The following is a 24,449-nucleotide window of genomic DNA, read 5'->3' as shown; positions in this document are numbered from 1 at the left end:
AGTCATGATCCATCCCTTTCCCTCACTCCAACTCTTACCCAGTCTATCATAAGCACCTGAGTTGTACCTTCACCGTACATAACTTAGATGTGTCCATGTCTTTCCACACCTTTTGCTTTTCACACTAGTCCAAGCTCCTCACCTAGTGTATCCCATAGCAACAACCCCAGTCTCTGTGCTTCTCCTGCCTCTCTATAAACTATTTCCCCATATAACAACCAGTCACCTTTCAAAAACCAATCCAATCATGTGACTAACACTCAAAGCACAGCAAAGGAAAGGAACTAATTAGTACACTCAACAACATGGACGACTCTCACAAATGGCATTTTGAGGGAGGGAAGCCAGAAAACATAGTTCCATTTATGTAGTATACATGGTGATTTTATATAAGGTTTAAAAACAGGATAAAGTTGAAACTAAATCTACGGAGAGAGTTGTAAGAGTAGTTGCTTATGTGGCTGGGGTTATAAACACTGAAAGGGGGCCATTAGGGAGGCTTTTGAGCTGTTAGGTATATTCAATTTATTGGTCTAGATGGTAGTTACATGGTTTACTAAAATAAGCAAAATAAAAGACCAAAACCTTCAGTGCCTTCCCACTGCGATCAAATACAGTTTAGACTACTTATCATGCCCAGCAAGCCCCTGCAGGGTTAGGCTTCAGTTTACATTTCCAAAGTCCCCTACCAACACTCTCTGCAACAAGCGCTGCACCCCAGCCAAACGCGATTCTTTCCATTCTATCACATGTGCCAACTTCATGTCTGCAATCTGGATTTTCTTCGTGCTGCTCCAGTACCTCAACACCCTCCAGCTCTCAGGCCTTCTTAAGTCCCCTGGCTCCTTCTCTCCACGAAGCCTGTTTTTTCTCCTTTATAGCCCTTATCACAACATATGTTATATAAGTATGTGTTTGTTTTCTTACTGTCTGTCTCTTCACTTGGCTTCATGCTCTGTAAGAGCGGCAACCATGTATGTTTTATTCAATGTTAGACACTCAATATTGTTCAATTAATAAATGAAAGTCCCTGTCTTCAAAGGGCCTATACTATACACCTCCTTTTACACACCAGATTTCTGGGGATATCAGCCTATGACATAACTTAATTCACTCACTAATCCTATGTTTGGTGAAAATGTTTTGATCATTGTATAAAATAAAAAATAAATAAGATACTGATACCCATAGTTACACAGTCAACTAATCTTTCACCAAGGTGCCAAGGTAATTTAAGTGGAAAGGACAGTATTTTCAACAAATGGGGCTGGGACAACTGACTGGCTTTCTGTATGGAAAAAGTGAACCTCAACCGTTACTTCACATTATATACGAAAAATAACTAAAATTAGTTCCTAAGCTAATGCTAACGTGAAAACCATAAAACTTCTAGAATAAAATATGGGAGAAAATATGCCATATTGGGTTAGGCAAAGATTTCCTAAACAGGACACAAATATCATGAACTATGAAAAGGAATGATAAAATGGACTCCAAAGTCCAAGCACATAAGTCCTCCAAGCAAGGCTCTATCTCCATCTCCAAGTTGCTTTGGTCCACAAGTCATGTTAAATTACTGGGAGTTACTGTACATGCTATGCTTTCACGACACTGTGCCTTCTCTCATGTTATCTCCTATGCCTAATACATCCTTTCATACTTTTTTTTTTGCTTGACGTTTAACTATCTTGAGCTCAGAAAGTCATTTCCAAGAAGTAGTCACTTAAGCTCTAGGCTAGTCTGAGTAACTTCCCTTTGTGTTCCTAAGATACACCATGCATGCCTCTTAGAATTAATCATGAAACAGTTTGTTTTCATGCTTTTCTTAAGAGAAGGAATTTATTCATCCACATGTTCCCAGAAACCAAAGTAAAGGCTCAGAGGAGGGGGTTTAATGAATCTTTTAAACTGAATGGTGTAAACTTAAGGGAGTTACTATACATAAATGAAATGCTTTAAAAAGTTGTTGAGTATCCTTCTACAGAGAAAGCGAGAGAATATAAATGCAGTTATAGTCTAGTTATAGTCTCCTCGGGTAATCTCCTTGGCAAAATTTGAGATTCTCCTTAGTTCTGCACTAACCTGCTCTGAAAGGCTTAAAGCCCCAAGAGACTGGCATGAAGTCAAATAAATTTCTATTAACCCATCAAAAGACCAAAAGATATATAAAAAAAAAAATCCTATGTAAGCATATCTATTTAAAATAATAGTGCTGTTAATACGGTAGATCTGAAATTTAGAATGTAGAGGTTCTCAAAATACAGTTTTCATAGTAATAGTTAATTGAATTGGCATGAACATCAACCTTTATTTTCCAAACCTATTCCAGCAATTACAATCAATCATACTAAAATACACAGCATACTTGGTACAAAAACATTAGAATTTTTACAGCTGAAGAAAACAGTGGAATATAATGCGATTTCCACAACACAGAAGAGGGTGGTCTTCCTTTACCTCAAGATAAACAAGGGATCCAGATGTTTCTTTATGTGAACTGTTACAAGGAACATTTCTCAAGGTTTATGATAAATCCAGTCTATGCGTGTTTCTATAGTAACAGGAATGGAGTGCATGCAGACAGTCTACAGCAATGAACCAGCTATGCTGATTTTTGAAAACTGGAATTTTCACTGTTTGGCAATTTCTGCAGCAAAACATTATAAAAAAAATTTTTTTTAAGACATATAACATTAAAATATTAGAGGGTCACTTTGTTTAAAAGCAAAAATTGACATGCAGTCCATAAAGGCAAGCTTAAGTATACACTCTTTGAGGTGTAACAAGAAAAAGCTATCAAACATATTTATGTACTGATTTCTAACTGAACGATCACTCGTTTGAAAATCCAATCCTGTATTTGCAATTAGACGCACATACCACCCCCTCAAAAAACTTCTTCAACTATGATTCATACTTAATGATAGAATGTGAAGATGTCTGAATGACCAGCATGAAGGGAGATTTTCATTTTACTACTTTTTGCCCCAAATCTACATCAAGAAGAATATGGGAAGGGGGAGTAAATTGTTTTTTAAATGGTCCATTATTTTCAATACATAGGCTTGCAAGGGTAAAACCAAAGACTACAAAGTAAAAACCTGAAAAAATTTGCTTAATCTATACAAAGAATGCTAAAATCCAAAAACCCCCTAATGCCAGGATTTTAAGAGACTCCATTCTTTTTGGTTCTGTTTTATTCATATTTTAATTTAGTTATATGATCAGAGTGATCTTTGACTCTAAGTTATAAATTCAGTATTGCCATTTTGGTTTTCATAATTTAAAAAATTATTTGTTAGCAATGTAATAACCAAAGGCATATTGTTAAAAAAAAGAAGTACGTTATTTTATTGTATCTCTTTTAAGACTGTGAGCCATTCATCTTTTTTGGAAGTAGGAGATAAACATTTTTCTTTTTTGAAAATAAACATTTTTAAGGAGTCCAAACATACACCTTTAAAAATCAGCAAACAAAAGCAGTTATTAATCATGAATGGGATGCAAATTACATTAAAAACCAATACTCTTTCTTTGTAAGCCTTTCTGCATTTTAATTTCACTCCTCTGCCCCTCACAAAGTAACAAAATGGGGGTGAGGTTTATGGAAAAAGAGAAAAAAAGTCAATCACTTGATTCTAAGAACTTGACCACACCTCTATAACACCCAAAAGGAAATGAACAATGTTTACCTTTTATTCATTAAAAGCAGCTAGAATTGATAGCATCTAATCTAGCTCTTTTACGAACAAAAAGCAATAACTGAATTTGGTACAGTGACTACACAAGTCACTATCAATCTTTCAAACAAAATGGATCCTGCTTGAAATTTTTATCAAGGAAATACAAACAAAACTACAAATGGAAGTAGATGTTCCATGCCTTTAACATTTATCTTATCCTCTGAGGGAACAAAAACCATATCAGATTATAAGATCATTTTATCCACAAAATAAAGTACTTTTATCAGCACCCAAGTGTTACGCAGTTAGTATAGTTAGCCATGTATACAGCTGTCCATAGCTATCCATAGCTGTAACCACAGTGAGACAGATACAAATTTTTTCTGTCTGAAATTTGGACATTTTCTTTTAAACAATTTGTTAAATTCTCATGGTAATGCAAATGCTTGGACTCCTGAGACTTTGAGGCCAAGATATTAACTTTTGACTTTTTTAATGAAAATTTGAGGATGTTAAAATCATGTGGTTTGAAAAGACTGCTGGTCAAACTCCTGGGTCATTTAAAGAGGTTTATTACCATTCTGGTTAAGGCTAACTCTTTGAAAGTTTAATACTCTTAAGATTTAGGGGAAAACATTTTCTTCTCTGAACTATTTTTCAGCAATTATACTAATAAAACATCAATTCTCCAAGTGACACAAAAGGTTTACAGCATTGTACTATGTTAAATAAATGTTCTATATTAGTAAACCTTATCTGGGTATCTTGACCTAAAGGTACTTTCCAAGGCAGCCTTTTTACAAGCACTCTAAGCTGCTGACTAATTTCTGGGTTAAACTGGAAAATCTGCTTGCTTTAAAAAATAAACAGTTCAGGAGAGAATATATTCCCTTTACATTTCCATGTGATTTCAGCCACTTAGCCACCATGATACAAAGCAAACCATGCCATTTTTTACGACTTCTGACAACATTCATCTAAATCAAAGTAGTCTCACTCCATCCATGATAAACTCAGGATATATCAGCAGAACACTTCTGAAACAGGATTTGCTCTGACATTTACTCCTTACACAACCATGCAAAAGCCTGAGATTTGCCACTGTCTTCAATACTGAAGGAGAAACAAAATGTGAATTTGATGCTTAAACAATAAAAACAAGTGAATAATCGTGAGATTTTCTTTTTTCTCCCCACTAAGGCATTTTTGTTCTACTTTCTTAAAGACAGTCATATCCCTCTAGAATGCCCTGCTAATCTATCAATTATAGCCATTTTAAATAAGAATGCTGTCACAAAAGGCTACATGGTTCCATTAAGATGAAATGTCCAGAAGAGGCAAATTCATAGACAGAAAGCAGATTAGCGGTTGCCAGGGGCCAGGAGGAGGAAGGAATGGAGGATGACTGTTAATGGGTATGGCTCTCTTTTTGGGGTGACAAAAATTTTCTGAATTAGTGGTGACCATTGCATAACCTTGTAAATATACCAAAAACCACAGAATTGTATGCTTTAAAGGGGATGAACTGTATGCTATGTGACTTCTACCTCAGAAAAAAAAAGAATGCTCTAGAAGAAGTCAAGAAAGCCTCTGCATTTGTTTCTCAACAATAAAACCTATAATATCCATTCAAAGAATTACTGGTTTGTACATACAAGTTAAATGTGCTTAAAATAAAGAGGTTTACACTGATTATTATTTACAATAATTAAAAGGTGAGGTACTGGCAAGGGACAATGAAACAGAATGAGATCCTAGACATAGACCCAAAGCCTGTCTGGGAATATGGCATTAAGAGAAGTAGCACAGCAGCTTAGTGAGGAAGGGACAGAAGATGCAGAGACTGGTACTGGGACAGCTGCTTATCCATACAGAAGGAAAATCAGATCCTCACCATATAATATGCCAATTCCAGGGGGCATTAGAGGCCAAATATAAAAGTAAAGCAAAAACTTTAAAAACAAAAACATAAAAGTGGAGTTGGACTTTATGAACTTAAGGAGGCAATAAACTCTTTAAACAATAAAGAGTACAAAAGAGAGGAATTAATAAAATTGATAATTTTAAGAACTGTGTGCTAGAAGACAACACTAACAAGTGAAAAGACAAGCTCTCAGACTGGAAGAAGATAAATGCAATGGATAAAACAAGGCTGGGTTCCACCCTCCAACTTTCTTCCGAGTCTGTCCATATTTTGTTATGTTCATTGGCTCAGCCTTACCATTTCTGACCTGGATTAGAGCACCCACTTTCAAACTGTTCTTCCTGTTTCCAAAGTCATCCACCTCTGATCTGCTCTCTATAGCATTGACAGTCCTTAAAAACAAAAACCTCTCAAATTTAATAACCTGCCATGGCTCTCCATGCCTTAGAAGGAAATCTGAAAAGCAGAAGACCTTTCTAATTTGACGCCTGTCCCGCTTCCCCTCCTGCTGCTGCACTTTTCTCCCCACCACTCTGGCATTTTTTCTCACATCAGCCCCTCATCCTTTAAGATTCTATTCAGATGTGTTAAATACTCCAAGGAGCTTTTTCAGACCATACCTCACACAGCACACACCCTCTGAAGCCAGATTCAGTAGCCTCTTCTGCTGGCACACATCCTACCTTTACTGTATCCCAGCGCTGAATAAGCCGGAGAGGGCAGTTTGGACCTAAAGGAAGGGTGTGTGTGTAAGAGAACACGGTCTCAGAGCACTTGTGCAGGAAACAATAGTAAAATAGTTCATTATATCAATTCTGGTTGGCAGCTGCTGTCTGTTAATTGCCCTTGTAGGCTGAGACAACTTGGGCCAAGGTTCTGTGTCAGCTTCTCCTTCCTATCCTGCTGCTGCTGCAATGGGAAGGAGACCAAATGTTTCAGCCAGGTTATCTCCATGCCAATCTACACAGGCTTCTCTAATAAACAAGAATTTATTGAGCACCTACTATTTACCAGACACTGGGCTAAGCACTACAGTTGTAGGGATGAAAATTCAGACATGGGTCCTGCAACTGTACCGTTATATTATTACGGTAGAAAAAAAAGCAATAAAGGATAAAGGGAAAATACTAGAGGCAAGACTCAGAAATTGCTCCTGGTTAGATTCATTTATTCATTTCATACCGATGAGTACCTATATTATGTTTAGTCCTGAGGCCTAGAGATAAATGATGAGCAAGCCAGATCCCTGCTGACAGAAAGGGACAAGTGCCCTGGGTGACAAAGGAAAACACCCAAGGTTAAGAAACTGTGGGATGTGGGGACAAAGAGAGGATGCAGGGGCCCTCAGACATTTCCAGCCTTAGGAAACAAGCAGTCCTACTAACCTGTAGGAAGGGAGAGGTGCTCCTCTGCAAAGACCTACACTAACTGTTGTTACCTGAAAGGACTTCATTAAGAACTTTCTCAGTTTCTTAAATTTTTCACAGTTTCCAAATGACCTAGATTATTAGAAGGGCATTTCTTGATATATTGCAAAACCAAACTATAAGCATTTAATTAAGCATACTACATAATTCAGAGAAATAAAAATATCGTACATGCCAGAGAATAAAGAAAGACTGGAAATTTATGTTGGGACTGTTTCGTCTCTGAATCCCCAGGCCAACTACAGTGCCTGGCACATGATCAATAGACAAATCAATTCTAAACAGGGGCCAATGGATTAACTTTAAAACTTTAATGTAAGCTAACAAGCCTTAAGTAACTAGTGTAACTGAAATGCCATGGGCTGTTTGTTAGGAGCACACACTTGGAACAGACTGTACAGATCTGGTTTTTCCTTCCACAGAGGTTGGGAATAAAGTATCTGCACTATGATTATTTGGATGACCAACACAAAACCAAGCAAGCAGTAGGGAACCGTGTTACTAAGAGGAAAACACAACAAAACAAAATTTGCCCCAATTATTTTTATAAACTTTTTCAACACTTACTAAGTAATCTTATATGTTATCAACTAATCGTTTTGTCAGAATTAGAGTAGAAGATATCTTACTAAGTGCTGGAAATAGAGAATATAAACACATCATACACAAGGGTCACTGGATGACAAGGAACTTTTTTTTCCCCAGGGAACTTTAAACATTTACACAGCCACATTTAATATGAAACTCATTATCACAAATCCAGTATTCTAAAGGCATACATAAACTATTAACATAGTAGGGTTAATATTTTCCAAAACAGTAGATTGTTTAGGAAACGAAGCTTTGTCTTTGTTTTGGTGTATAAAACCTTGCAGTCAGTACTAATGGGACTAAGAGAAACTGTCACATTATCACCACTAAGTATAACATAAGAATCTGGAACTCTAATAAAATGACTTTCCTTTTTTTGAATCATTTATGAACTAATACAAAACCTGTATTAAACACAAAATCAATTTATATTAGAATTCTCAAGTTATATCTAAAGTGTCTCCAACTAACTTTGTTCAGAGAATTCCTAAATGTGTTCAGATCTCTGAAGCTCATATTTATTTTAAATTTCCAAAGCAAAGGATAGCAGTGCCTTCTTCAGTCATGGAAAAACCAACCAAACAAAACTACTCCAATTCTAGCAAAGGTACTGAGTACCTTTACGCTTTGCTTATTGCTAGATACCTACGGCTAGCGCAGGGAATGAGGGGAAAAGGCTGCTGAATGAATATAGGGATGGCAGAAAAGACAAAAGGAAATTACAATGGCTGTTTCACTAAATTTTCATTTCCAACCAAGTAATGAAGATAGAAGAGAGTATGTTTTGGCTATTTAAATACAGTCAAAAAGCACAGTCTCAAATCACTGCATTAGTATTTGCAATAACTCAATTTCAAAATCTAAAATTATGCAATTTCAAAGTATAACATTTTTCAGAAACCTCATCAAAACTGCTCTATTATACTAATCTTTAAAATTACTAACATTTCCCAAGAGTGAATTTGCAAATCAAATTTGGTTGTTAGTACCTGGACTGATCAAAAAGTGATCCAAATTTCAAATACATGACTGAGAATGAGCAAAGCAGGCAAAGACATTTACCACCGAGTTCACACTCTGAAACAAGATTTTCCCACTTCAGTATTACTAATAGTTTGGGCCAGATAATTAGTTGTAGGTGGTCCTGGGCAGTGTGAGATGTTTGCAGCATTCTGGCCTCTTCTTCCCACTAGATGCCAGCAGAACCACCTGCCAGAAATAACAGTAAAAAGTGTCTCTAGACATTGCCAAAAGTCCACTTGGAAGGCAAAATCGCCCCAGGGTTTAGAACCACAGCCCTAAAAGGACATTCACTAAAATGTAAAATTTACTATCTCTGAATGGAATTATGGATGACTTCTGTTCTTTTTTTGTTTTGCCTTTTGCTTCTTTGTAGATTCTATAATGAACATACAAAAATTTTAATATGCTTTTATCAAAAGAAAATAATCCAATTCATTAATTATAAACCAAGGAAATACTCAGTTTGTACCTTTTTAAATGACTAATATGTACAGATGTTCTTCTGAATATGAAATACAGTATTCAAAATTTTGACCAAAAAAAAACCCTGCAATAACTCAGAATAGATCCAAATTTCAATTTACATAAGAATCCTAACTTTTAAAAGAAAAGTACTTTAAAGAAGCTTCAAGTAAAACAATGTTGTTTTTTGAGCACTTCAATGTAATGTCCCAAGTGCTTTACAAGTATTCTCTCATTTAATCCTCAGAAACACCCTGCAAAGTAGATACTAGTATCTCCGTTTTACAGATGTGGAAACTGAAGAACATCCAGGTTAGGTGGCTTGTCCAAGGTCACATATACAAAAAGTGGTAGAGCCAGGAGTCAAACCCAGGTTTGCTTCATGACCTGGACTCTTGACCAAGTACTATATTGTCACTAGCCACTGAACCACTTTTCTGCTGTCTGTAGTATTGAGAAAGGGCAAGGCTTACTGCTTCAGAGAACGGTCCTATTGCATGAAAGCCAGCATCTCCCAACTTGTGGAGAGGATATGGCAGATACAATAATGACCCCCTCCACCAAATGCCCACACCCCAATCTCTAAAACCTCTGAATGTCATATGGCAAAAGGGACTTTGCAGATGTGATTAGTTTAAGGATCTTGCAATGAGAGATTACCCTGGTTTGTGCAGGAGGGCCCAGTGTAACCCACAAGGATCCCTTAGGTGAAAAGGGGAGGGAGAAGAGTCAGAGTCACAGAGAGACTGGAGGACGCTATGCTGGCTTTGGAAACAGAGGAAGTGGGCCAAAAGCCAAGGAATGCAGGTGGTCTCTAGAAGCTGGGAAGGACAATTCTCCCCTAGGTTCTCCCCCAGAGCTTCCAGAAGGGATGCAGCCCTGCCAACACCTTGATTTTTAGCCCAGGGAGACCTGTGTTAGACTTCTGACATCCAGAACTGCAAGGTCATAAATATGTGTTTTCAATTTTGTAGTGTTTAAGCCACTAAGTTTGACATCATTTGTTAGAGAGGCAACAGGAAACGAGCACACAGGCTTCTCTGAAGTACTCCCGAGCACTCACGCTGTTGTCTTCAGTGGCACTCACCTCCCTTTAAAGCATGTAACAGCAAGGAGGGGAACTCCCTTGGCTTCGTTAACCTAAGATTTGGGGAACCTGAAACAGGAACAGCATTTTAAAGTCTCACCCCATTGCAACAGAAATAGTCCTATCTATGATACAAATATGCTAGTGGGACCTACAATCTGTCCCTGGACAGCCAGAAAAAGCCATGAGATCTAATGGCTGTTGGGTGCTGGCCTTTCACGTAAGATCACCTTTCACTTTGCTGGCATAGCTACCATCACTGTCATGCCACTGGGTTTACTTTCATTCTAGTCACAGATGTGGTAAAATAATGACATGGCAGTAAAGCCACTACCGTGCACGACACAAGAATGGTGTGGGTCCCCTTACCAAGGAAATACCAAATTCAAGATTTTCAATCCTGACAACAAAACCTTTGGGCCACACTGGATTTTATGGCCAATTTTCACAAAAATATGTATGGGGGAAGAAAATTTAGAATAAGGGCAGCATTATTACTGTAAGAACCATTAAAAAAAATTTGTTAATTTAAACACAACAGCCACAGTCAAACATGACAGCCTCTCATAGCCATTAAAAAAAAAAAACAACAACTATATTAAGGTAATACTTTTTCCTAATGAATAGACTCTAAGTGAAAATTTATTTTATAAAGGTAAATAACATATAAATTCCCTAAATAAAGGCTTTCATTCACATTTTAAAACATTAACTATTTAAGAATAGGTATAGGAATAGATAAGTAAAAATAAAATCCTTTCAACACTTAACCATACTGGCATTTAGAAATCAGAAATTATATCACCACATTTTTAACTATAAGAGAGTATTTGATCTCCAACAACTTGGAGATAACTCAAACCAATTATCAGCCAAATATGCTTATATAATTTAAAGTGCCTATGTCTGCTACATGGTGATGCTCATTTACAGATAAGTCAAAACAACACACCGGAAGATTAGGAATTGGCAATTCTCTTCCCCACTCTAACCAACGGCATATAAATGACTTTGAGTAAATCCCTTAATCTCTAAAAAGTTAGGAAATGAGGCTGAATACTCAAAAACTAAGCATGGAAATATTTCCTCTTTTTCCATTCTGTCAACCGTTTGATGCTTCACATGGACAGGATTTACTTAGTACATATGTGTTTGTCTGGACAAAAGTTTGTTTTTAAAATAAGAGTTCCCCCCAAAATGCTTCTATACAAAATCACTGTAAACTAATTGCTTCAATTACCCACACCAACATGGCTAAGATAATCAAAAACTGAAACTCATCTTGCCAGACCCCAAGTGGCATGTTATCCAGATCTATATCATATTCCTAACTGAGTACTTTCTTTGGTTTTATGACATGGTTCATTACTGAACATCAGTCATGTGCCAGACCCTGGTCTAGGTCCTGGGGAATCAAGAGAAATAACGTTCTGGACTCTGGGGCTTAAATACACAAGAAAATTGCAGACAGTGATAAACTGATATAAAACAGAACAATATGGTATGGTGATTGGGGGTCTAGATTGGTATGAAAAGGACTATTGGAACAGAATCAGGAATTAGTCACTTAGAAAGACTGGAGGAGGACAAGTGAAAAGGGGATCATCATGCATGTCTTCATCTTCTTTCAAGCTCTCTGTTTCAGAGGCTTCTGAGGTATGGCTGTAGTGAAATGATTTAAATGACAGTTTAGACAAGTATTCCACGTAATATTAAAGTTTAAGCTTTAAATATTATTTAAGCATAACTTCTAAAATACTACTAAAATGAAAGTTTGTTGGTCAGCAGTCTGTTCATAACGGCACTGATTAAAAGAATTTTAAAAAATATTTTAGCTTTCAAAAATTATTAAGCTGTTTCCTGTGAATAGATTTATTCACTAGGATAGTGAGCCTTTGAGAAAATGAGATTTGAAAAACCTAACCCCACAAAAAAACACAAATACAGTACTCACAAGAGCAAAGGTGAAAATATGTCCACTTCTACTTAATTCTTTCCCTTCACTAAAAATATCTGAATCTGTGCTAGCCATGTGTGACTGTTTAAGTTAAAATTAAATAAAATTGAAAATTTAGTCCTCAGGTACACTAGCCACATTTCAAGTGTTCAGTATCTACAGGTGGCTAGTGGCAACCATATTGTTCAACACAGACATACAGCATTTCCATCACTGCAGAAAATTCTATTGGACACTGCTGATGTAAATTATCTTTCAAATTTAACCTAAACAAAAAACAAAAAGGCTTATAAAAATAAGGCTAATCATAAACTTTTGAAAGAACTTAGTGAATAGTACTGTGAAGCTAGAAAGAAGTCACCTAAGAGGAAGATTAGCAATCAGATCTATATGCTAGAATAAGACAGACTCCAATAAATCCACAGACAGACAAAAAATGTACTCTGACATTGGTCTCGCAGTCATGAGACTTTTAAGTTTCAGTTCTGATTCTACCTCTAACTCAGCTGCATGAATTTTGAAGAGATACATCTTTCGGCTTTTGTTTGCAGCCCATAAAGGAGGTGATATAGATAACTCCCAAAATAGGGAAATGGATTGTGAGTCCTCCTAGTTAACAATACATAAATGTATGGCTTGGATTTTCATTTTGACAAGAATATATGAGGTTTAAAAAATTAACTTTCAAGTCTTATGTACCATATTAACATTATTTTAAAATGTTCATTATTTGTAATAGCAAACAATTATATGAAATTTGCAACCAATACCTATTTATGTTAAGATTTTAGTGGGCAAAATCAACATGACCACCATATTTCTTTCTACAAAATTCTCTAAGTAGTCAAGGTATGTTAGAGAAGAGGCACATTTTCTTCTAATTTTTCTGAGTTTATACTACTAATAACAGAGCAATACTATTTTTAAAAGCGTAACGTGCTACTCCACAATCTGTTTAACTCTTATGTTGTCATCCCAAATATTTTCTCAAACTTTCACTGACTTTTTTTCCACTAAAAATGTGTTAAGAGAAGAATGATGATCGAGAACATTAAAATAACTTGTATTAGGAAGTGACCTGTGTGAAATGAAACAGTTGGTTAATGAACTACAAAAAAACAGTTTTGAATTCTTTTAGCCAGAAATCCTGTCATCCTCATATGGGGTGGGAACCCTTGTACACTTTTGGAGGGATTTCAAGTTAGTGCAGCCACTATGGAAACACTATGAAGGCTTCTCAAAAGGCTAAACAAAGAAATATCACAGGACCAAACAATTCTACTGCTGGGAATTTACCCTAAAAAATAAAATCACTAATAGGAAAAGATACATGCACCCAATGTTTACTGAAGCATTATTTACAATAACCAAAATGTGAAAGCAACCCAAGTGTCGAATGATAGTTGAATGGATAAAGAAAATGTGGTACATATACACAAAAGAATATTACTCAGCCTAAAGAAATAATGAAAGCTTGCCATCTCAACAACATGGATAACCTAGATGGTGATATGAAGTGAAATACGCCAAAGACAAATACCATATGATTTCACTTATATGAGGATTCTAAATGACAAAACAAATGAACGAACAAACAAAACTGAAACAGGTTCATAAACAGAGAACAGAGGAGTGGTTGCCATAGGGGGAGGTGGGTGAGGGAAGAGTGGAAAAAAAAAAAGAAAGAAAATAATTTTAAAAAGAAACCCCATCACCAAATAAAAAAACACAATTTTCACCTGACTGATTCCATTAAGTTACACAACGTTTTGGGTTGCTTTGTAGTTATTTTTTCCTGACTAAACCACATTACTATAGAACTGCCTTGAACCAACACAAAACTTACTAACTAGTAAAACACCCTATTTCCCTTATCGATTTGGTTTAACCTCAACTGTTTTCACTTTGTTCTTCACCACACCCAGCAACAACAGACATGGTATTACCACTTGAAGACACTTCACATTATTTTCCAATCCCTTACATCAACCATATCTGCTCACACTGAAAGTTACTACAAATGAAGTAACTTGTATCAGTCATCTTGTTCCACTCACTCTGAAATCTAGTAAATTAACAAGTTCATCGGCATTGTTTCCGCCCTCTTTCCCCAACAAACTTTTGAATTATAGTAAAATGGTTTCTGAGATCAGTTCTTAAAATTTTGTAAATACTCAAATGTTACTTTCTTTTACCCTGTATTCTCCATTCTGAGGCAAAAAGAGAATGTATCAGGGTGAGGAAATATGTGTAACTGTTGAACCACTGTGTGGTATAACTGAAATCAATGTAAGACTGTATATAAATGATAATTCAATTAAAACCAATTAAAAAAATATTTTTAAGAGAATGTATCACAGAAATGACACGTAGTTTTTAAAATACTAAGCAATTTTCACATTAACATAATAATTTACTTATTTTCAATAAAGACCAGGTTTTTTTTGGTTCATCAGGTTTATAGATTTCATATTTCAGGTTCAACTGTACTCAACATTTTGCTTTTAAAATAAGCAATAAAAGTTAGAACCTAAGAACCGTATTTTTAAATTTTACATTATCACTTATTTGCTCTATCGGAACACTAAGCACTGGTGAAGTTATGGCCATCAGACTTGTAATCACAATAGTGGAAGTAAATTTGGCCTGGAAGGGTGACTTCATGTTCATGCTCGTACCAGCATGAATTCTCTTACCAACTGAAAAACACCCATATGGCCCATGCAAAGATTCTGTTCAAGCATTCATTAACATCCAAACTTTTAACTTCTGTCAAAGTGAGTTTAGGCCAACTGAGCTAATCTCCTCATTGTGACTAAAGACTAATTCATTCTGCATATATTTTTTTTCTTATATTAAAAAAAGTCATGTGTTACCAGCTATATGCCTGGTTCAGTTCTAGGCACACTCCAGGATTTGTAACTTAGATCCCTGTAACTCCAAAACGTAGTTGTCTTCCTCCCCACTTCAGAGATAAGAACACTGAGCTCAGGGGTTATGAAGTACACGGGACAGGAGCTCCGGTCTCCGTGACTCCTGCCCTGCACTCCACTGCCCATGGAGTTAAACGGGGGGGGGGGGGGGGGGACGCTTTGTTAAATGGCTTAAAGTAAACAGAACAACTTTCAGGGTGAAGGTCAGTTACAGGAAAACTCTCTTAACAAAAAGAAAACCATACTTTCTATAGGATGACAAGTTTACTACAGTTAAACGTATAGGTATAGCACACTTTTTATCCGTATTTTCTACAATACGGTGTTTCTAAACAGAACTGAATGAAATGCTTTAAACCACATACAACACTCTCTCAATAAATGCATCTTGACTGGACAGAATGACTTTATAATTCAAAAAATCTGTCACATACTTTCATAAGCTTAAACTTTACAGGTCAGGATTTAACAAAGGAAATACAAGAATCTTCTTTTCATTGATGATTTTCTAAAATATCATTCATAAATGGATATAAGGTATATATCAATTATATCTCAATAAACCTGAGAAATATAAAAATTAGTGACTGTAAAGAAAAAGTGTATGTCACACAGGCCGTTGTGCTCTTATCTATTTGCACTACACTTTAAAAACCACAAATAAGTGCAATTTTAAAAAATAAAGCCTTTCTAATATTGCTGGGAGCTTAAACCACTTCAAACCTTTCTGTAAATGTTCTAAAATTTATTGTGGTGATGGCCGCACAATTCTATGAATATATGAAAAACTACTGCATTGTATACTTTGAATGGGTGAACAGTATGGTATGTGAATTATTTCTCAATAAAACTGTTATTAAAAAAACTTCTGGAGCACAAATTGGAAATACATGTCAAAAAGCTTTTGAAATGTTCATCTCTGCTAAGTAATTCTACTTCTAGGAATTTACTGTAACAAAATAATCATAGTTATACAATTTTTTTCAATGTTTAAGGATGTTCAAATTATAATATCCCCAAATTGCAAGTTGCCTAAAGCACTTTCAAGAAAAGAATGATATAAAGACATGGCATGCCCATACAATGAAATTTTATATGTCAATTTAAAACATTCTAAAAAAAATTAATTTTACAATAAAACATGTTACAAAATAATGTTAATGTACAATTTCAATTTGTAAAATAAAACATATTTATGCATAAGAAGAAACACTGGAAGGATATAGGACAAAATGTTAATAGTTACTTCCAGCTGGTTGGATTTCAGGTGATTATAATCTATCTCTTACTAATTTTCAATTTCTCTACAATAAACAATCCTTTCATAACTAAACATACATGTTACTTTTAAACTACTAGCCACTTCGGGAAGTATATAATTTTCCATTAAAAAATAAAAACAGGACCAACAGCATTTCTCAGAGGTACTGTGTGTATTTGTATGTATGTGTATGTGTTCAGAGCCTTAATACCTTATTCTTAATATTTCAATGCCATAACTAATTCTATCACTGAATAAAATAAATCCTATTGACTGAGGCTTAATTGTACAGGTGCTAACACAGAAGCCGTGAGAAGACTGAAAGTATATGAACTATTTCATACACAAAGCAAAATTACCTAATTCAGGTTTAAAAATTTATTAAATCATGTTTGCTTCCACATCTAGGAAAGTTCAACATACATGTGTTCATTTCAAGATTTAAAATAATTATTTATCAACCTTACAGGTAAAAAACTAGCAAGGAATATATTTAAGCTTCAGCTAGTATAGAAAAAGAACATTCTATTGCATTACAGAAAGGAATTCAAGGATATGGTAAAGCCCAGCAGAAAGTTTCTCACCACAAATATGGAGTATTATATTCTTTTTTTTTTAAGTACTATATTCTAATGTATTTAAATCCTGCAGAAATCATAAAGACACCCACAGTTCAGTGACAACATTATAATGACCAAATAAGGGCTTTAATTTATGTATATAGATGTTATAAAAATGTCTTCATTTTTATAAATGTCAAAGTCCACACTGCAAAGTTTTATGCAAATAATCTGTTTCTCAGATAGGTAGTAGTCAGAGGTGGGGGAAACATTCAACTTCTTCTGCTATCAAAATCCTTAAAAGTCAGCATTTACCGTTTTCAAATATGTAAGAAAATAGTCTACAAAGCCAGGGAAGCACAATTAAGTAAGCTTCTCCAGTTTCAAAAGTTTGGTTTACCTGCTAAAATCCCAAAAAGCTAAGAATCAAGCAGCACCAAGGATGAAGAGTCACGCATAGATCGATTACCTCTATTGATTACTTTTCAGGTTGATATTCTTTGAATGATTACATTAATGGGAAGGCAAAAAAGTCAACCAAGTTTTTGTAAAATGAGAAACCGAAGTCAGGAGATTAATATAGGTAAACTTGACATTATCTAAGTAAAACTCTTTGTTAGAGTGCACATTAAAACTAACAATCACTGAATCCTACCAAAAAGTGCAAGAGAAATGAACTCTGAAAAAACACTGTATAAAATGGCATGATTCTTACATTAAAGGAGTCAATTGTTATTATTTCACATTCATTAGTAAAGCACCAAAATTTCAAATCACTAAATGACTACACTAATGTTAGGAAAATGTCTTTTCAAAAATTGTCTAGATAACCCTTTTGATAAGAATAAAAACTGGTGATTTAGTTTTTACATTTGCTGACCTTTCCTGGTTATTCATCTTCCAGGTCATTTTTTGGCATATGCTGCCATCCCCAAAGTCCAGCTCCCACCCAGGCAAAACCCAATATCCAACCAATGAGGCTGCTTCTGCAGCTTTTCTGTGTGTGTGTGCATGCATGTGTGTACACGTTCTTTTTTTATTGAAGTATCACTGATATACAATCTTATATTGGTTTCAAGTATACAACACAGTGGTTCAACAATTACCCAAGTTATTAAATCCTCACCTCCACTAGTGCAGTTATGATCTGTCAACATAGGAAGATGTTACAGAATCATAGGCTGTATTCTCCGTGCTGCACTTCCATCCCTGTGACCAATTTATATTATGACTGGGATTTTTGTGCCTCTTTATCCCCTACACGCTCCTGCAGCTTTTCTTAAAGAGCTGGTTACCTGGGTAGTGACTATATGTTACTTTCTAATTACTTGTTTAAAGGTACATTTTGTTTTATGCTCTTTTCCTTATGTTGTCTTTCACAACTTAAGAGTTTTCAAAATGTTTATATTTTAAGTTTTTTTTTTTAAGGTACAGCTTTCTTAAGACTCTACTGCCAAGAGATGTCAGCAAACACAAGACTCAATAGAAAAACTGTCCTGGCTACAGCCAAATGACACTATGCAAGCCTCCATACAAGACTTCTCAATCTTCTTGATCTCCAACCAATTTTATAAGCTAAATTTTGTTTTACGCACAAAATCCCAGGAAGCCACACATTTCTTAAATTTAAAATATCTACTTATATTTCAGGAAATACGTATTTAAAATGCATAAAAATAAGAAAAAGCATGTTCTATGGTAGAAGGGTGCTTTATTTTTAATGTTTAATTATCTGTTAAAATGAGGGAAATGCAGGCTTTGAAGAAAAAGTCAAGAAACACACATATTGACAAAAAATTTTTTTTAAGTAAACAGAGTGAAATTTGAAACTTTATTTTACTTAGCATGGCAGTTTATTCAGCCTGAGGAATTCCTGAAACCTCAATTTTCACAACTTTAAATTGAGTTAAATAATTACTATGCTTTCCAACTTTACATTAAAAAAATCAAGTTATTATGTGGGAATTCTATTAAACATCTCAAAGGTGTCATGTAAATGCAGAGTATTGGATAATAATACTCATGGTTAAAGTAAAAACTATATGAATATAAAATTTTTTCATATCCCTATTTTCTCCATTATAGCCCTAAATTTAGAAGAAAAAGGGAATCTAGTAAGAAAAAAAACTTATCGTTATAGATCAATGATGACATAGACACATCTAAAATTTAAAAATAAGCCAAGGCTCCTTTTTCAAAGAGCTTTTCAAATTCAAATCTTGCCAATAAGCAGATGTACTTTAGGAGTAACAATATGTGCCCATCTAGCAAAAACTGGGCATTCTCTAAATTCACAAAATTTTAAATACACCTTTTACCTTCTTTCCATGACACACTGTACAGGCAAAACAACATAATACAAAAGTGTCTAAAAGTACTTATTAAATACTTAGGTGAACAATAAAAACCCAAAACAAAGCCCTTTAAGCTGTAAAAAAAATGTTTTAGGTAGTCATAGTATAATCAATTTCTTAAATTTACCTTTATTAATATTTATAAAAAATTAGCCAGCAGAAATAAAGCTACCACTCATTTAAAAACTCAAATGCTGGACATGTTGTTTATTAACAAAGGAATAAAAACACCTTAGTTGCTCTTTCAAAAATTAAGACTTTTTCTTCTCTAACTACAAACAGTACTACATCAAGAAATGGATTTCATGGATACCAAATTCTCAACCTTTTTAAAGCTTTGATGATTTGAATTTTTTAAGTGTTTAAAACAGACTTTTAATTTTAAAAGAACTCAATGAATAAGTATCCATGGTAACTTATTTTCTTCTTAATAGACAAAAATAATTAAAAAATAATCAATGCACCTGCTAAAATTTATTTTAACTTGTTTTCAAGTAGGCATTTTTAGTTTGTTTGAAAAAAACATGTCTCAATTTTCTTTCCAAGTTATTTTCCAGGACCATGATGGACCTCTTTTCATTTCATTATTATATTATTTCATTGATGATTTTATTAAAAGCCCAAACTACTTTACTACCCAAAATACAAACTTCAAGATACTTGGACATGACTCATTTATGAATGTACAAATATTCTGTACATATTACATATGCACAACACGAGCAAAGTATGCAAAAAGAGAAGATTCTATGCCACTTAATCCCCTTGTGCTCATGATACTAAACGTGCCTAACCTTGAGTATTCCCCCTCACCTTGAGCTTTCACGATTATGAAATAATGTGATGTGGTATAAAGGGCTAGGTAGCAGGTTTGTCACAAAAGCCTTGGACTTCTCTAGGCCTCAGTTTTCTCTCTTGCATAGTAGAGCGGGACTCTGTCTCTTCCATTTAGATGGACTGCCAGGGACTGAATTCAAGACCTGATATATTACTTAAAACAGCAATAATCTGTGAACAACCTAATTTTAATCAATATTCCAAATAAAAAATACTGTATGACCCTTAAAAAAAAGCTGTAGATCCCTGTGTGCTAATTTACAAGGATGTCCACGCAGCCCATTAAAACAAGCAAGATGCAGATAAAAAAAGGCAAAATGCAGATAATGTGACCCAGTTTTTATGTATTTTAAGACAGATATACATATATATGTACAGAAATTTTCCAGGAGGACACATAAGACATGTAAAAATGGTTATCAGTGGGAAACGTGGTGTTAATAACTTTTTTTTTACTCCTTAGCCTTTTATAATATTTGAAAAAATTAAAATGACGAACATGTATTATTTCCATGAATTTCTTAAACTAAAAATAAAGGTCTGCTGATCCAAGTTCAATAGTTAGAGAAGACCTAGATTCAAATACTGGCTTTGCTGGTTGCCACCTGTTTAAGTCACTTAGCCTAAATTTCTCCACCTGTAAAAAGGAGTTAATAGCACTAACTTCTGTTGGGAGGACAAAAGGAAATCATGCACGAAAGACACTCAGCATGGCACACTATAAGAGAACAACAATTATTGGCAGCTATTACTATGATTCTTATAAATATTACAAACTCCAGAAACCGAGTGTCTGCACTTCTTAAAGACGAGTGGCAAGTCAGATTTGACAATTCATTCAAGGACGACCAATCTTAAAGGTAACCATTTCCCTTTACCCCAAACTCATTCAACCTGACCAGTATGAAACTATATTTATTAAGGTTAAAGAAAAAATTTAAAAGGCTATCGGAACTGGCAGGTGGGCTGATAGACATGGTAATTACAGCAAAGTCTGGGTTTTAATTAAGTATGATCTAACTAGGATAGCCTTCTTCATTGTATGGGTATCTCTCCAAGGAGTCAGAACACTCATTGACAGCTGGGCAGGGGCCCCTGATCTTCACAAAATGCTAAATACATAGGAATACACTTTTTTTTTTAGTAATTCAAGTACCCAGTGTGGTTTTTTCTTATTTTAATATACAACAAATTCTCACTTTCCTAAAATTTATGGTATCAATAGTTTATGCTCATAACTTGCCAATTAATTACAAGTAACATGTCAAACGAGAAAAAAATCTTCGTAAAAATAAATTTCAAAAAAGTATATTAAATGGCTTTAAGTGGCACTTTTCCTCACAAAACTTTTAAAAATTCAGGCTGAATATTACCAAATCAAACTGTTGCAATTTGTAAATCTGGCCTTTATACTGAGAATACTCTCACAAAGGACCACTATAACAATATTCATTTAAATTTTCCAACAGACCAAGAACACATCCTAAACTTCTAAACAACATTCTAAACTTCTATAGCATGTTTTATTAAGATAAAGTCAGTATGTAGTACAACTGGTTTGAGTCCATATTACAAATTTAACAGGCCTTTTTGGTATTAGAGAACAGTTTCAATATCAGCATGATGGATTAAAATTTGGATTGTCCCAATTAAAATTGCAAAGCAAAAGCAAAAGGTCACATGTACACAAATTTAATCCTTTCAATATGAAAACGAAACAGACTCCACTTAATTTTATCTACTTTAAGTTTGCCAGTATTTAAACCTTTAGAACAGTAACTATTTCAAATCACACAAGTAGTTACATTTGAATAAACTGAAGAGTTACTGTAGCTTCCCTGAGAGGACCTGAGGTTCCCACCAAAAAAAATTGGCAGCTGAATGAAGCTCCAAGAACTTCATAGGTTACTGCACTGGGTTGAACTAGCATGGGGAGATTACACTGAGCTAGGTACATGAAAGTGAAGGGAAGGGATGGAGACGAGAGTTTAAAAGAAAAACAAACCAAACAACAACTTCTTAACACACCCATCACCTACATGCAACAGCTATCATGAACACCATTTTAAAATACACACATTTCTAATTTTCCAACCTTTAAAATACGGCAAATAGATAATCTTCCATAGGTAGATCTTCCTACCCATTCTTACCCCCACACAGAGCTTTGCCAAGAGCATGAGCCCAAGTGAAATAACCAAAGCAATTTCCTTGTTTACTTAAAGAATTGCTGAAAACATGTTGACTGCTTCTGAGGTTTCTACAACAAACGAATGTTAAGCATTTAAAAGACTTCTCATGATCGATCACGTTTGAAATCTGAGTGGTAATGATTCCTTCAGCTAGTAAAAATAGTCTTAACTTTATAAAAAGGGTTAAATTTTACACTGCGATTCATTAGCATGCCTTGTTTGAAACCAGAAGGAAGAGGGAAAAGAGAAAGGGGGGTAGAAAGCAGCAAAACACACAAGAGGGGAACACATCAGGACCTCCTTTGGTGGTTGTGATTTTAAGTGATCCCAAAATGTAAGGTGAGAGCTCATGAATACAAAGAGCGGGAGGTTAACAATCTGAGCTGGCCCCTTCCAGGTACAGACGATGTCAGAGAAGGAGGAATTTATTTACACTGCAGTGCCTGGCAGCAAACATGGCTTCCCCTGCCCCCTTTAAATCTGAGTAGTCCTCACTCCCTCACCAAAACCATCATATTATGGCCATGTCTCTCCTTGTCTTGCGACCGTGAGATACTAGACATCTCCTCCGCCCTCAAAACAGTAAAACCCACACCTCCCCATTTCACAACAATCACACCATAACCACTAGCTTCTTCATTCTCCAGCCTTGAAAGAAAAGGCATAGAATACACACAACTATAGGAACAAAAGGCTTTCCCTTCCTAACACTTTAACAGTCCCATTCTCTTCTCTTCCTCCCACTTTCTGGTGCTTGGTCGATAGTTCGCATCCTTCTCAACATCCAGTTCATTTTCTTCCCTATCCCAATCCTAGGTCTTCCAATTCCCTATTTCCTATCTTCCCACTGCATCCTGTTTCTATCATTTCTCATTCCTTTTCCTAATCCATCTTTTCCTCCACTTCCTTTCCCTCCTTTCTCCGTGGATGCCTCATTTCGCCATCAAATTCTACCCCCTTCCCCCAGGCTCTTCTAGTTCCCACACTCAACCCCCAAGCCTCCCCATTTCTCAGTCGCCCAGGTCTCTAACATTCTCCAAACCGAACTCAACTCCTCTCCTGCCCCTCCCCCGTTCCATCTTTATCCCCGCCCCCATCCCACCTCTACTCCCAATTCCCAGCCCAGCAACACTCCATCTCGTAGCCCAGTCCCGTCTCCCCTGTCCCACCTCCCAATCCCCTCCGCACCACGCACCTGGCCGTCTGTTCCTCCTCCTAGACTCCCCTCGAACCCGTTCAGGCCACCCGCTTGTCCTCTCATTCCTGCTACGACCTCTCCCTAGCCGGGTCCCATCTCTAGGTCGCCCCCTCCTCAGCCAGTCTTTCCAATACACGCACACGCACACACACACCCACTTTACCTTCAGTTTGTTCCATTCTAACCCCCCGGCCGTGTCAGTACGATCACAGGAGAGACACGGAGGCCCGGAGTGGGGCTGGGACGCGGGCAGCCGCCGGAGCCGCGGGGGCAGGAGACGGAACCAAGCTAGGCCGCATGAAATCCCCGGGCTAGATTTCCCCCGCGCCGGACGCCTCTGCCATGGCGGCCGGCACCGAGGAGGCCACGGCCGGGCCGGGCCGGGCGCGAAGCGAAGAGGAGGAAGGCTGCGGGAGGTCGGGTGGGCAGGGGAGCTGGAGGGGTGGGGGAGTCGCCGCGCAGCCGCGGCTGCCAGAGAAGAGCGTGGGGCTGGCGGCCGGGCGGGGGCAGTGGGGTCCTCGGGGCCGGCCTCGGCCTTCGCACGCCTCTCCGCGGCGACCGGCAGACAATCCCCTCGGCCTCGGCCTCCGCCTCCACCTCCGTACTGGCCGCCGCCGCCAGCTCCCGCCGCCTGCCGCCGCCTGCCGCCGCCGCCGCCGCCGTCGTCGTCGTGCACAATGCCCCCCCGCCCCGACTCTCGGAGCCCCGGCGCTGCCGCCGCCAAATCCTCGGCCGCTCATTGGCTGCTGGCCGCGGTGCCCGCCGGGAAATGCAGTCAGGGGTTTAGGGCGCAGGGGCCGAAAGGAGGAAGAGGCGAGTCCGCGGGGCGGGGATGAGTGGCGGGAGCGAGATCCGAGACGCAGGCGGCGGGAGAGCTTCTAGACGAGAGGCGAGAGCGCAGGCGATACAGGCAGAGGCAGGAAGGGTTGACGCGAAGAAGAGTAAAAATACAAAACAAAA

At 36.8% G+C, this 24,449-nt stretch overlaps 1 protein-coding gene across 5 annotated transcripts in view; it reads right to left on the bottom strand.

Annotated features, from left to right (window-relative positions):
• The window catches only part of NSD3 (nuclear receptor binding SET domain protein 3), a 92,624-nt gene extending 68,475 nt beyond the window's left edge, over positions 1-24,149 (bottom strand). For 3 of the 5 annotated variants that reach the window (XM_036932182.2, XM_036932185.2, XM_036932186.2), the window contains exon 1: positions 23,653-24,148. The gene's annotated coding sequence lies outside the window, so the exon portion shown is untranslated. Of the gene's footprint in view, positions 1-2,457; positions 2,648-23,652 lie in introns of all 5 variants that reach the window. The other 2 variants (XM_036932183.2, XM_036932187.2) reach the window with 2 other exon arrangements.
• Positions 24,150-24,449: the final 300 nt, after the last annotated feature.

Source organism: Manis pentadactyla, chromosome 7 (assembly GCF_030020395.1).
Source record: "Manis pentadactyla isolate mManPen7 chromosome 7, mManPen7.hap1, whole genome shotgun sequence".
Classification (NCBI taxonomy): Eukaryota; Metazoa; Chordata; class Mammalia; order Pholidota; family Manidae; genus Manis; species Manis pentadactyla.
The sequence above is the reverse complement of the archived record's forward strand: the minus strand, read 5'-3'. Positions and strand labels throughout refer to the sequence as shown.